The sequence below is a fragment of the Triturus cristatus genome, chromosome 8 (genome assembly GCF_964204655.1).
Source record: "Triturus cristatus chromosome 8, aTriCri1.1, whole genome shotgun sequence".
In the NCBI taxonomy this organism is placed as follows: domain Eukaryota; kingdom Metazoa; phylum Chordata; class Amphibia; order Caudata; family Salamandridae; genus Triturus; species Triturus cristatus.
The window spans coordinates 72801986-72815458 of NC_140591.1; the positions used below are offsets into that span (position 1 = coordinate 72801986).

The 13473-nt window shown below is 51.7% G+C and overlaps 1 protein-coding gene across 1 annotated transcript in view; it reads right to left on the bottom strand.

The window, feature by feature from the left end:
- Positions 1-13473, bottom strand: part of KPNA1 (karyopherin subunit alpha 1) — a 311573-nt gene that overhangs the window by 230445 nt on the left and 67655 nt on the right. The gene's annotated exons all lie outside the window — the stretch shown is intronic.

Sequence of the window (13473 nt, forward strand, 5' to 3'; positions counted from 1 at the left end):
AACATGTGTGCAACCAATAAGTGAACTGAACACAAATAGCATAAAGATGTGGTCTTTGTCCCATATGCAATTATCAATCATAACAGGCTTAACTAAAACCTGTTTAACACAATTAAAACCCTGTTCATTAACTAGATCATGCTCTATGCCTAGGATACCAATGGCCTCAAAGATATTATGGCCGGCACTTGGGGAAGGAATCCGAGGGATATCTGCATCTTTGCAGGAGAAATTACTTTATAAAGCAAAGACTGGAAAGAGTTATTGCAGACAAGAACATGAGACACTCAGCCATATAGGGAAAGACCAAATAAGAAGCTGATTAGAAGCACTAAGTCATACAAGTCATATGGGATCTACCAGACAGGAGGAAGGAGCACGCATGACCACAAACAATGGAAATCAGATGAACCGACCAAACTAATGAAATATCGATCCATATGTTATACACTTGTTTTTAAAGACCTAGTTGAAATATTTATGAAAATAGCTTCCCAGGAGTTAATGTTGTAGGCCGACCTCCGGCTTTCTTAAAAGGTTCAGCAACCATACTTTAATCAATTTGGACACGGTTTTCATATTTGATTCCAACTGTAGCAGTCATTCAGTATGAGCAGACTGACTTACTGGCTTTGCACACTGTGCTCATCATTACTCCACTCCTTTGGCATCAATTAGCCTCTAAAAAACCAGTATCTGCCACTCATCCTCCTCATTTTATATTCCATCATTCCAGAAACGCATGTCGCATACAGCTATATATATGCTTGGTTATCACCTAACAACAAAGTTGTCCATGTATAACCTAGTGAGTTAATGCCTAAACAAATCAAAGTGCCCGAGTGCATGAAGTTGGCTCTGTAATATACTATACCAAAATGAGGTATAGTGTGCACAGAGTCCAGTAGAACCTCTTAGGTAGGCAGAGGTCGCAGTAGATAGCGCCTTACTCTATTTGTGGTAGTGTGGGCGAGCTGTAAGTGTTTATCAAAGGGTAGTGATAAGCATTTTTTGTACACACTCAGGCAAGAAATGATGCGACACACTCAAAGACTGAACTCAGACCAATTTGTTTGTATCAAAAATATGGATTTAGCTATTTTATTTCTAGAACCAAGCAAAGCCTGGTGCAGGTAAGTAAAAAAAGTGCTTTACGAAAACTTATGCAATGATTTACAGTTGAATGCAGGTAGAAAATGCAGTTGGTTGAATTACAGGCAAGTCAACACTTTGAAAGTATTTTTTAGATACTTTACAGATTACTGTGCACGTTACTTTTTAGATTTCTTTTGCTAGTCAGTGTGATATGCCTAGATATAATTTCCTAGCAAAAGGTAAGTAATTCACTATTAGTACATGTGCAGTTTTTCAAGTTTCCATACAAACCAACTCCACACTCGAGAAATATTTTCAAGAAAAGCAGTAAATGCAATCCTATGGGAGGAAGGAATATGCTACTTACCAGTATGCATCTGTTCTTGGCATGTAGAGCTGCAGAGCCACACACTTAGGATAGTAGATCGCCATCTGGTGTTGGGCTCGGATGCTTGCAGGTTGTTGTCGTCTTCGGAAGAAGTCATTGTTCACGAGATAGGCGACTCCTCCCTTGGACTACAGTGCACATGGGCATCCACTCCATCCTCAGATTGTTTTTCGCCTTGATGGGAAATGATGGAGTTTGTAAAAATAAAGAAAGGATGTCCATGTGTAATGTCCAAGTAAGACGATGCTGGAACAGATACAGGTCCCGGGGAGGTGGGTGGGCGTGTGTGGCTCTGCAGCTCTACATGCCAATAACAGATGCATACTGGTAAGTATAGCATATTCCGTTCGAGGCATATGAGCTGCAGATCACACACTTAGGATAGACTATATAGCAGGGTCTCCCCTAGCGGTGGTCACCTGTATCAGTTGCAGCAGTTTGGAATAAAGTTTTAAGGACAGCCTGACCCACAGAAGCTTGTTGTTTCGCTTGCACGTCAACACAGTAGTGTTTAGTGAAGGTGTGTGTTGTAGACCATGTGGCTGCCTTACAAATATCTAAGGGAATGTTTCCTAAGAATGCCATGGAAGCCCCTATTTTGCGTGTGGAATGCGCTCTAGGGGGAACTGTTCGAGTGCGTTTAGCCTTGTGGTAGCATATTTGGATACATTTAACTATCCACCTGGCTATTCCAGATTTGGAAATGGGGTTGCCTTTATGTGGTGGAGAGAAAGCAACAAACAATTGTTTGGTTTTGCGAAAAGATTTGGTTCTATCAATGTAATAAAGTAGGGCTCTTAACGTCTATTGTATGAAGAGCTCTTTCAGCTACAGAGTCTGGATTTGGGAAGAACACTGGTAGCTCGACTGATTGGTTAAGATGAAACAGAGAAATGACTCTTGGTAGGAATTTAGGATTTGTTCTAAGAACCACTTTGTTACGGTGTAGCTGTAGGAATGGTTCTTGTATGGTTAAAGCCTGGATCTCACTTACCCTTCTAAGGGATGTGATAGCAATAAGGAACACTACTTTCCATGTAAGGAACTGTAGTTCGCATTTATGCAGAGGTTCAAATGGGGGACCCATGAGCCTTGTGAGAACAATATTTAGGTTCCACACTGGACAGGGTGGTAATCTGGGAGGAATAATCCTTTTAAGACCTTCCATGAAGGCTTTGATCGCTGGTACTCTAAATAATGACAAGTGTTGTCGATTTTGTAAGTAGGCTGCTAATGCTGCTAGGTGGAGGCATATGGATTAGTACGCTAAATTACATCTTTGCAAGTGTATTAAGTAGCAAATGATGTTCTGGATGGATGCGTCCAGTGGGCGTTTATCATTGTTAGTGCGGTAAATGGCATTCTTTTCCATTTTGAAGCGTAGCAGGCTCTAGTAGTAGGCCGTCTGGCCTCTTTTATAATATTCATGCAGTCTGGTGGTAGGTTGAGGTAACCAAACTCTAGGACTTCAGGAGCCAGATCGCTAGGTTCAGTTGATGTGGATCTGGGTGTCTGATTTCTCCATGGTTCTGGGTTAATAAGGATGGGGAGAGACGCAGTTTTTGGTGTGGAACTAGAGAGAGTTCCAGCAGTGTTGTGAACCAGGGTTGACGCGCCCATGTGGGAGCTATTAGTATCAGCTTGAGAGACTGTTGCCGGAGTCTGCGTACCACGAATGGAATGAGTGGGAGAGGCGGAAAAGCGTACGCAAATCTGCCTGACCAGTTCATCCATATTGCATTGCCCTTCGACTGTGGGTGGGGAAACCGGGCGACGAAGGTTGGGCATTTTGCGTTTGTGTGTGGCGAACAGGTCCATGTCTGATTGGCCCCATTTTTGGAAGAATGGGAGTAGGACTTGTGGGTGTAATTCCCATTCGTGATCTGTTGAGTTTGTCGACTCAACAGGTCGGCAATCTGATTGTGAACTCCTGGAAGGTGTTCTGCTAGCAGGTATATGTTCTGGGGAATGGCCCGTCTCCAAATGTTCTGTGTGAGCTGGGACAGCTGGAGAGAAGGTGTGCCTCCTTGTTTTTGTATGTAATACACGGCTGTCATGTTGTCCGTCCGGATGAGGACAGTTTTGTTCTGGAGATGTAATTGGAATGATTTTAGTGCTAGGAATACTGCCAGTAGCTCCAGGTAATTGATATGGAGCCCTTTCTGTTGAGTGGTCCATGTGCCCTGAGTGGTGTGTGTGTGTGTGTTAGGAGATGGGCTCCCCATCCTGTGAGATGCGTCGGTTGTCAGCACTATTTGTGGAAGAGGCTCTAAGAACGGCCGCCCTTTGGACAGGTTTATAGTGTTCCACCACTTTAGAGAGCAATGTGAGCGGCTGTCCACCAACACCAGATCTGCCAGTTGTCCATGAGCCTGATTCCACTGACGTGCTAGACATACTTGCAAGGGACGCATTTGAAGTCTTGCATAAGGCACAATGAAGATGCATGACGCCATCATGCCTGAGTTGCATGAACACTCTTGCTGGAAGAGAGTGTTGGGTTTGAAATTTTGCGATCAGAGCTTGTATTTTGGCTATCTGGCTGGGCTGGGATATGCTAGTGCTTTGGAGGTATTTATGGTGGCTCCCAGATATTGATGTATGTGGGAGGGTTCGAGATGAGATTTGGGATAGTTTGTTGTGAATCCCAAGTTGTGTAATATTTTAATAGTTTGGTGAGTGTGTAGGATGCATTTGTTGAATGAATTGGCTTTTATGAGCCAATCGTCTAGATATGGGAAGACATGAATTTGTTGTCTCCCGAGATGCGCTGCTACTACTGCTAGGCATTTGGTGAATACTCTGGGCGCAGTGGTTACCCCCGAATGGAAGGACTGTAAACTGATAGTGTTGTCCGTCCACCACAAATCTTAGATACTTCCTGTGAGCAGGATGCATGGGGATGTGAAAATACGCATCCTTGAGGTCCAATGTGGCAAGGAAATCGCCTTGTTGTAGTAGTGGGAGTACTTGTTGAAGAGTGATCATATGGAAATGATCTGAGCTTATGTACTGATTTAGGAGTCTGAGGTCCAGTATTGGTCTGAGCGTCTAGTCCTTTTTGGGGATTAGGAAGTACAGTGAGTATACCCCTGTACCCTGATGTTGTAAGGGAACTGGTTCTATTGCGTGTTTTTGAAGCAATGAGAGCACTTCTTGTTTGAGGAGCGCAAGATGGATCTGGTGACATATAGCGTTGCTTGGGTAGAATGTGTGGGGGGGGGGGGGGGGGGGGGGAGTTCCAGGCAGTAACCATACTGGATAATTTGTCTTACCCACTTGTCTGTTGTGATGGAGTTCCAGACAGGTAGGAACTGTTTGAGTCTTCCCCCGACTGGAGTGGAATGGTCTGGGGGGAGTGGAGGAAAGTCACTGTTTTGTGGCGGGAGAGGTACGAGTGTTGGTACTGCCTCTACCTCGTCCCTTGGTGTGGTTTCCTCTATATCCTCCTCTAAAATATCCTCTACTGGGGGATGTTTGTGTAGAGGGTTTGAATGTGGAGGAGGTGTCTGCTCCAATGTTTTTGGAGGCTCCTCTGTAGAAGGAGCGTCGAAAGGAGCCACGTGGTTGTGGAGACAGCAATGCTCCCATGGATTTAGCAGTGTCGGTGTCTTTTTACATTTTCTCAAGTGCAGTGTCTACTGCTGGTCCAAACAGTTCTTGATTAAACGGTTGGCTAAGTATAGTAGTTTGTACTTCTGGCTTAAAGCCTGAAATACGTAGCCATGCATGGCGTCTAAGGAGTACACTTGTGTTTATTGCCCTTGAGGCAGTGTCTGCGGCGTCAAGTGCACATTTAATTGAGGCATTTGAGATAAGTTTTCCCTCTTGTACAAGGTCATTTGCCTGGGCCTTGTATTGGTCTGGTAGGTGTTGTATCAGGTCTTCTAACTGATCATAGTGAGCCCTATCATAGCGTGCTAATAGGGCTTGGGTGTTGGCGATACGCCAATGATTAGCGGCTTGTGCTGCTACTCTTTTGCCCGATGCCTCTAATAATTTGGATTCCTTGTCGGGGGGCGGTGTATCTCCCGTAGTTTGGGAGTTGGCGCGTTTCCTTGCGTTGGAAACGACCAGATAATCCAGAGGGAGCTGCCCTTTGATGTAAGGATCTTCTAGGGCAGGTCTATATTTTTCTCAATTCTTGGGTTGAGTACTCTGGCCCGTACGGGGTCTTTAAATACTTCTGTGGTGTGTTTTAGGACTTCTGAGACTGTTCAAAAGTGTCTAAGAGGAAGTCTTCCTCAGGTGCATCGGAGTGCATGGTGACGCCATGATAAAGTGCTGCTCTGTGTACTAGTTGTCCAAACCCCAAGTGGTCATCTGGAGGTGATTGTTTGGAGGGATATGGTGTAGGGTCAGGCATATCTGGTAGATGGTATGCCCAGTCGTCCAATGGTACGGTATCTGGATTTGTGAACGGATTATTAAGATCATCAGGATCACCCCCTCCCCCTAGATCATCATCATCCTGTGGGGGTGGTGTATGTGATGGAGATGGTAGAGGTAATGGTGGTGTAGGCAGAGGGGGTGGGGTAGGAGGTGGTACAGGAGAGGAAGGAAGAATTGGTGATGTTGCAGAGTCCTTCTTTATAGGAACTGGGGCAGGTGTTGTATCCGGTTTCAGTTTCCTACAAGGTACAGCAGTGACATGTCCAGTTTTTGGATTAATATAGATCCTTTTTTGTGTAGGATCTGGGTGGAAAAGTTCTTGGTCTTCAGGAACAGACTTTGGCGCCGATTTTTTCAGTTCCGATCGAGGTTTTGGGTGATCAGTAGAGTCTTTGGCTTTAGGAGGTGTATTATAGTCCTTAGCCAGTGGTTTCGGTGCCGATGAAGGTTTAGGCGCCGATGAAGGTTTCGGTGCTGAAGTTGAGTCTTTGAGCTTGGGAGCTTTCGGTGCCGGTTTGTCTAAGGGCCTCGGTGTTTTCGGTGCCGAAGGCGCCGGAACCGGTTTCGGTGCAGAGAGATCTTGTGTCTTCAGTGCCGGTGGCACAATGATATGTGGTTTGCTCGGGCCCGAGCCACTGAAAGGCTTGTGTTTCTTCGGAGCCGAGCCCGAAGGCGGGGCTTCTGAAGGGTGTTTTCGGTCTCGACTGGGGCCAGCTGGCGAAGTCTTGACCAATACCTTTGGTTTTGGAGGGGTTGGGGTAGGGGCAGTGGTACTCACGCGTTGCCCCGGAGTAATGGGGTCGTCTGAGTCGTCTGCTTCTGAGATAATTTGAAGTTCCTCGGAATCTTCTTCCGGGACATCGGGACCCTCATCGAAGATGTTTTCTGGTTCCGGGGCTGGTCTGTGTGCCATGATATGGCGTCAAACTCTTCGATCCCGAATGGTCTTTTTGGATCGAAATGCGGCGCAGGCTGGACAGCTGGACTCGTTGTGTTCCGGCGACAGGCACAGGTTACAGACCTTATGATGGTCACTGTGTGGGAATTTTGCTCCACACTGGGGGCATTTTTTAAAAACGGCGTCCTTTCCATGAGCCGTAGTCCTCACGGCGCAGATAGGTCCAATCGGCCGTGTCGACGTCCGGAACCGGTCCGATGAATTCGATGTCGAGTGAAGGTGCCTCGATGTAGTTTTGTAAAAGTTTTTCGCTTCGAAAGCTTGTTTTTGAAGTTTTCTACCGGAGTGGAAAAGTTACATCCGAACCCAATGGCGGAAAAAAACAATCTGAGGTTAGAGTGGATGCCCATGCGCATTGTAGTCCAAAGGAGGAGTCACCTATCTCGTGACCAAAAACTTCTTCCGAAGACAACAACAACCTGCAGGCATCCGAGCCCAACACCAGATGGCGATCTACTATCCTAAGTGTGTGATCTGCAGCTCATATGCCTCGAACATGGATTTATCGGTTTACAGGCAAGTAATTATTTGTGAGAGTTGGTATTCTGGGGTTAGAACTAGGGTTCCCCCAAGATCGAGGATGCACTCGGGCGGCCGCGTGCTGAGGCCCAATGTTATCCAATGGGGGTTAGGGGGCCTCCAGTTGGTGGCTGCTCCAGAGCAGGCAACAAGATTGTGGGAGCAAAGCTCCTGGTGTTAGTCTCAGGGCAAAGGGGGATCCGACTTCGCACACAGCGGTGGCTGGGTGCTGTTTTAACATCGGTGCCCTGTTTTCAATGAGAGTTGCCGGTTTTGGATTTTGGCTGCTGGCTCGGTCCAGGAAAACCTCCGGGATGAACCAACAGCTGTGCAGGTAAGGTGGAGGGCTCAGGAACATAGGTGCACCTCGGGTTCTCTTCTCTAGGGCACAGGGCAGCTGGATGCAGGGGTATCTTGAGGTCGGATTTCACCTTACAGGGCCACTCGTGGTAGGGGGGGTTCCGTGCAGAGCCTGCAGGCAATGTCGGGGAGTCTTGGAGGGGTCAACCCACGGTGGACACAGACTTAGGAGCGATGCGGGACCTCGCTGGGACTAGTGGGCCGCCCGGATTCGGGCCGTAGGCATCGGGTGCAGTGGTGGCTCAGAGTCTTTCTTGGATGTTTCTTTTGAACAGAGCTGCTGTTCACAGGAGATCCGGTCTTTGTTGAAGGCAGTCAGTCCTCCCAGGGGTTTTGGAGGCTCCTGGATGCAGGACAATGCAACTTTTGGAGCAGGATCTCTGAAAAATGCAGACCGGCCGGTAGGGCTGGGGCCAAATCAGTTCTTCTCTGCAGTCTCCTCGGTTGGACATCTTCTTTCGTCGTCCTTCGCAGGTTGCGGGAATCTGTCTTCTTGGTTCACGGCTACCCCCCTAAATACTATATTTAGGGGGAGTTTTAGGTGCTCGAGGTCAGTAGCCAATGGGCTACTGACCTTAGGGTGACTACACCCTTGGTGTGCTCACTCCACGTGGGGGAGTGGGAACAATGCCTAATCCGGATAGGAGAGTGCCTGCCATCTACAAGATGGCGGGCACTGAAGAGTGGGCTTCACCTTGCCTCCCCCACCCGAGGGGTGGGGTTGGAAGAGGTGGGCACATTTTCTGGGCTGCGCTAATTTTTCCTGCCCGTCTTCCCGCCGAAAAGGAAAGGAGACAGGAAGGGGGCCTGCTCCTGCTAGCAGGAGAGGCTGGGGGTCGCATTACAAAGGCAGCAGGGCCTTTGAAGCTCCTCTGCCACAGATGGCTCTTCATGGCCTGCGGGAGGGGTGACCACCTCCGCCCAGGAAAGGCTTTGTTTCTGGGCTCCATGAGAAAAGGCTCCTACTCCAGGGGTCCAGAAAATTGTCTTGTGGTGGCAGGCTGGTGTGTACCAGTCAGGAAACTCACCAGAGGCTGGTCATTTTTCAGGGGATATCTCTAAGGTGCCCTCTGAGTGAATTTTTCATTAAATCCTACACTGGCCTCATTGTGGGTTTAATGTGCTGAGAAGTTTGTAACCAAACTTCCCAATTTTCAGGAGAGCCACTATGGTGCTGTGGAGTTCGTAATGACAAACTCCCAGCACCATACACTCTTAATGGCATCACTGCACACAGTGGCTAAGAATTTGTCTGGACACTGTAGGGGTGCAGGGCTCAAGCACCTGTAACCTCACCACTGGTATAGTGCACCCAGCTAGAGGGGTGGCTGGCCTATGCCAGGGCAGTGCATTGCAGGCATGGCACACAGGTATGTGTGCCATGTCGACTCTTCACTTGGTTCTGCAACACAACATGCAGCCGTGTGTGAGAGAGAGAGAGAGAGTGTATAAAGGTACAGGGCCTTTAAGTGCCTGGCCGTATGCGCCTAGATCTGTTAACCCAAGCCCTCTTCACATTCTTCCACCAAAACTTAGGACTGCTGCCCAGATCTGAAAGAAACCCGTTCGTTAGATTCCTCACCTTAGAATATCCCCAGGCGTCAGGCTGGATCCGGAAAGATTTTTGTAGTAATACCCCTTGCGCGTCGCTAGGCGTCGTCTGCTGCTCCGAGTCCGTCGTTGACGTCGTGCGCCGGAATGACGGAGTACTTAGGCGCCGCCCTCGCGCACGGACGTCAGTTCTTCTTTTTTCCGTGCCAGACAGCACCGATCCGGGAAGAGGTTACCCCTTAGTCAATTTTTGACTAAACTTTGACTCTTTTTGGTCTTCTGTCGACTCGACTCTGGTGCCGGTAGGATGCCTGGGTTTAAAGCCTGTGACTCCTGTCATCGACTGATGTCGGTGACGGAACACCATCGCCGGTGCCTTTACTGCTTGGAGGCCAACCACGACGCGGAATCGTGCCTCGATTGTCAGGCCTTGACCTCGAAAGCTAGGCGGGAGCGGTCCCGTAAGCTTCTCGAGCTTCGGCACTTGGCTCCGCGCCGTTCACGGTCCCGGTCCAGGAGGAGGTCCAAGGACCGGTCGCGGAGCAGCAGCCACCATCATCGCTCGACGGGCTCGAAGTCTTCGGGTAAGTCGAAGCGATCAAAGAAGTCCAAGAGGCGACACCGCTCTTCGGACTCCCTTCGCCGGTCGCGCAACTCGGCCGTGGGTCAGGGTGGTCCCACCCCCATGGCTCTGTCGGAGCCGCGTCTGTCTCCATACCCGCCGGTCCCTGGGATGGACGCGACTCCGGTGGAGGTCAGTGCTTTCCTCTCTGCCATGAGGGGCCTGGCTCCGCCGTCGACGCCTGCCGGCATGCCTTCGGGCCCCGCGGGCTCGACTGGGCGACCTTGCGTGCCGGTGGCTCCGGCCCCGTCGACGACTTCGGTCCCGACGCCGCAGGTCCTCTAGTGATCCAGGCCTGGATCTCTGCCAGCGCCGGTCGACCTCACGACGCCTCCTCCGCCGGTGCAGACACTGGTTCCGCCTCCCGCGCCGTCCCCGGACGACACCGTTCCCCGGTTTAGCCCTGGTCCGGGCCCAACGCTGCACCAGACGCCGATGGATGAGAGTTTCATCTACCGCCCGGCTCCGATCATTCCTCCTGTTTATCAGGAATCGGATGACGGGGGCGACTGGGAGGTCCCTATGGCCAGACAGGCCCAACTTTCACGGGACTGGGCAGACGAACTGGGGGATGCCAGTGGTCTGGACAACTCCCCGGACGCTGGTTTCATCTCTCCTCCGACTGAGGCCTCGGAGGAAGGTGCAGCTTTCTCAGTGGTGCTGCGCAAGGCGGCCGAAGCCCTGGGGCTGGAGTTGCCTGCTGTGGCAGTGAGGACTAACATCCTCACAGAGGTGCTTCAACCGTCAGCAAGCTCCACAGAGCCTCTGCTGCAGTTCAATGAGGCCCTCATAGACGTTCTGCAGGGCACTTGGTCCAAGCCCTCCACAGTTCCTCCTGTGGATCGGAACATGGCTCGGCGCCACCGCCCTGCTCCGGGCGACCCCAGTTTCCTGTCCCAACACCCCAGCCCGAGAGTCTGGTTATCCAGGCCTCAACTTCCCAATCCTCCTTCCCGTCTGCTCCTCCGGATCGGGAATCCAAGAGGATGGAGCAGTTCGGAAAGTAGCTGTTCTCTTCCCTGAGTTTGGGCCTGCGATCTTTGAACACCGCTTGCCTCTTGGACCGTTTCTCCCACTCTCTGTGGGATACGGTGGAGGACCCTGCCCCTGTGTCCGGAGGAGGCCCGGACACGTCTCTCCCAGGCGCTTGCTGACGGGCGAGATGCAGCACGACACGCCATACGGTGTGGACTAGACACCACGGACTCGCTGGGTAGGGCGATTTCTACCACGGTGGCGCTCCGGCGCCACGCCTGGCTGCGGTCCACGTCTTTCACGGGGGATGCCCAGAGTACCCTCATGGATATGCCCTTTGATGCCACTCGCCTTTTCGGCGAGAAGGCAGATAGTGCACTGGCTCGTTTCAAGGACTCCCGGGCTACGGCCAAGTTCTTGGGTCTCTCGGCCCCGTGGCCGCAAACTTCCGCCTTTCATCCCTTTCGTGGCCATGGAAGGGGCGCCTCCTCACGTCCGCCTAGCCACCGGCCGCAGAACCAACCTGCACGCGGTCGCGGACGTGGATTCTGCCGAGGCGGTACTGGAGGACAACGTGCCGGTCAGTCCACATCCACCCAGGCAGCATCTGCCTCAAAGCCCTCCTAGTCCGAGCTTTCAGGCCCATTCCACGCCAGTGGGCGGCAGAGTTCGCCATCACCTGCTCCACTGGCGATCCATCACATCGGACAGGTAGGTGCTGCAAATCGTCCGCAGGGGCTACTCCCTCCCCTTCGAGACGACCCCTCCAGCCATGCCACCGCAGTGCCACCGTATGTCGGGGGGGGGGGGGATCACTTGAATCTTCTGCGGGAGGAAGTTACGGCCCTCTTGGCCAAAGAGGCAGTCGAGCGCGTTCCTGGTCCAGAAATAGGTCGTGGTTGCTATTCCCACTACTTTCTGGTTCCCAAGAAGGGCAAAGGGGGCCTACGCCCTATCTTGGACCTCAGGAGCGTCAAAGCCTTCCTCCGGAAGGAACGGTTCAAGATGCTCACTTTAGCTCAGGTTCTGGCTGCCCTCGACAAGATGCTCACTTTAAGGTCAGGTTCTGGCTGCCCTCGACCCTGGAGACTGGATGGTAGCGTTGGACTAGCAGGACGCCTATTTTCACATCCCCGGCCGACCGGCGTTACCTGCGGTTCACGGTGGGTCAGGAGCACTTTCAGTTCATCGTGCTCCCCTTCGGTCTCACCAGTGCCCCTCGGATATTCACGAAAGTGATGGCGGTGGTCGCAGCTCATCTGCCCAGATCGGGCGTTCCAGTCTTCCCCTATCTCAACAACTGGCTGTTGAAGGCGGGCTCGCCCCAGGCAGTCGTCTCCCACCTCCAGACTACGGCCGACCTCCTGCATTTGCTTGGGTTCTCCATCAATGTGCCGAAGTCACACCTGAGACCCTCCCAGAAGCTCCTCTTCATCGGAGCGGTTCTAGATTCGGCGCAGTTCCGGGCCTATCCTCCGGAACAGCGCGTTCGGGATATTCAGGCTCTGATTCCCATCTTTCGGCCTCTATCCTGGGTTTCGTTCAGGTTGGTGCTACGGCTTCTGGGGCTGATGGCCTCCTGCATCCTGTTGGTGCATTACGCCAGGTGGTGAATGCGGGCTCTGCAGTGGGACCTGGAGTTTCAGTGGGCCCAGCATCGAGGCAATCTGTCCGACCAGGTCTTGATCTCGGAGGGCACTGCGAAACAGTTGCAGTGGTGGCTCACGGACCGAGATTGGGTCAGGGGCAGATACCGCTCCCTACCCCAACCGGAGCACGTTGTAGTGACGGATGCGTCCCTCCTGGGATGGAGGGCCATATGGGAGAGGCGGAGATCAGAGGCCTCTGGTCTCCGGCAGAGTCTCAACTCCATATCAACTTGTTGGAGCGGAGAGCAATCCGGCCTGCACTGAAAGCCTTCCTTCCCTCTGTCCGGGGAAGTGTCGTGCAGGTGTTCACGGACAACACCACCGCTATGTGGTATTGCAACAAACAAGGCAGGGTGGGGTCGTGGAACCTTTGTCAGGAGGCTCTGCGCCTCTGGACATGGCTGGAACACCAGGGCATTATCCTGGCGGTTCAACATCTGGCGGGCTCTCTGAACGCCAGAGCAGACGAACTCAGCCGCCGGTGCATGATGGATCACGAATGGCGTCTAAACTCTGACGTAGCGCAAGGTCTCTTTCTGCAGTGGGGAGAGCCTTGGTTAGATCTATGCGCCACCGAAGAGAACGCGCAATGTCAGCAGTTCTGCGCGTTGGAATTTCCAAGGCGGCACTCGCTCAGAGACGCTTTTCGCCGCGAGTGGAGTTGCGGTCTGTTGTACGCCTTTCCGCCTATACCACTTCTATATCACTTCTGCCCACAGTGTTGAAGAAGATCAGGCGCGACCGGGCCCAAGTCATCTTAGTGGCCCCGGATTGGGCAGGAAGGTACTGGTATCCCGAGCTACTCAGTATGTCAATCGATCCTCCGGTACGACTGCCTTCTGTCGCGGCAGCAGGGGACGGTCCTCCACCCGAACCTGTCCAGTCTCCACCTCCATGCGTGGAGATTGAGCGGCGACATTTGATGCCATTTGACTTGCCTCCTGAAGCGATGTGATTCTGGCAG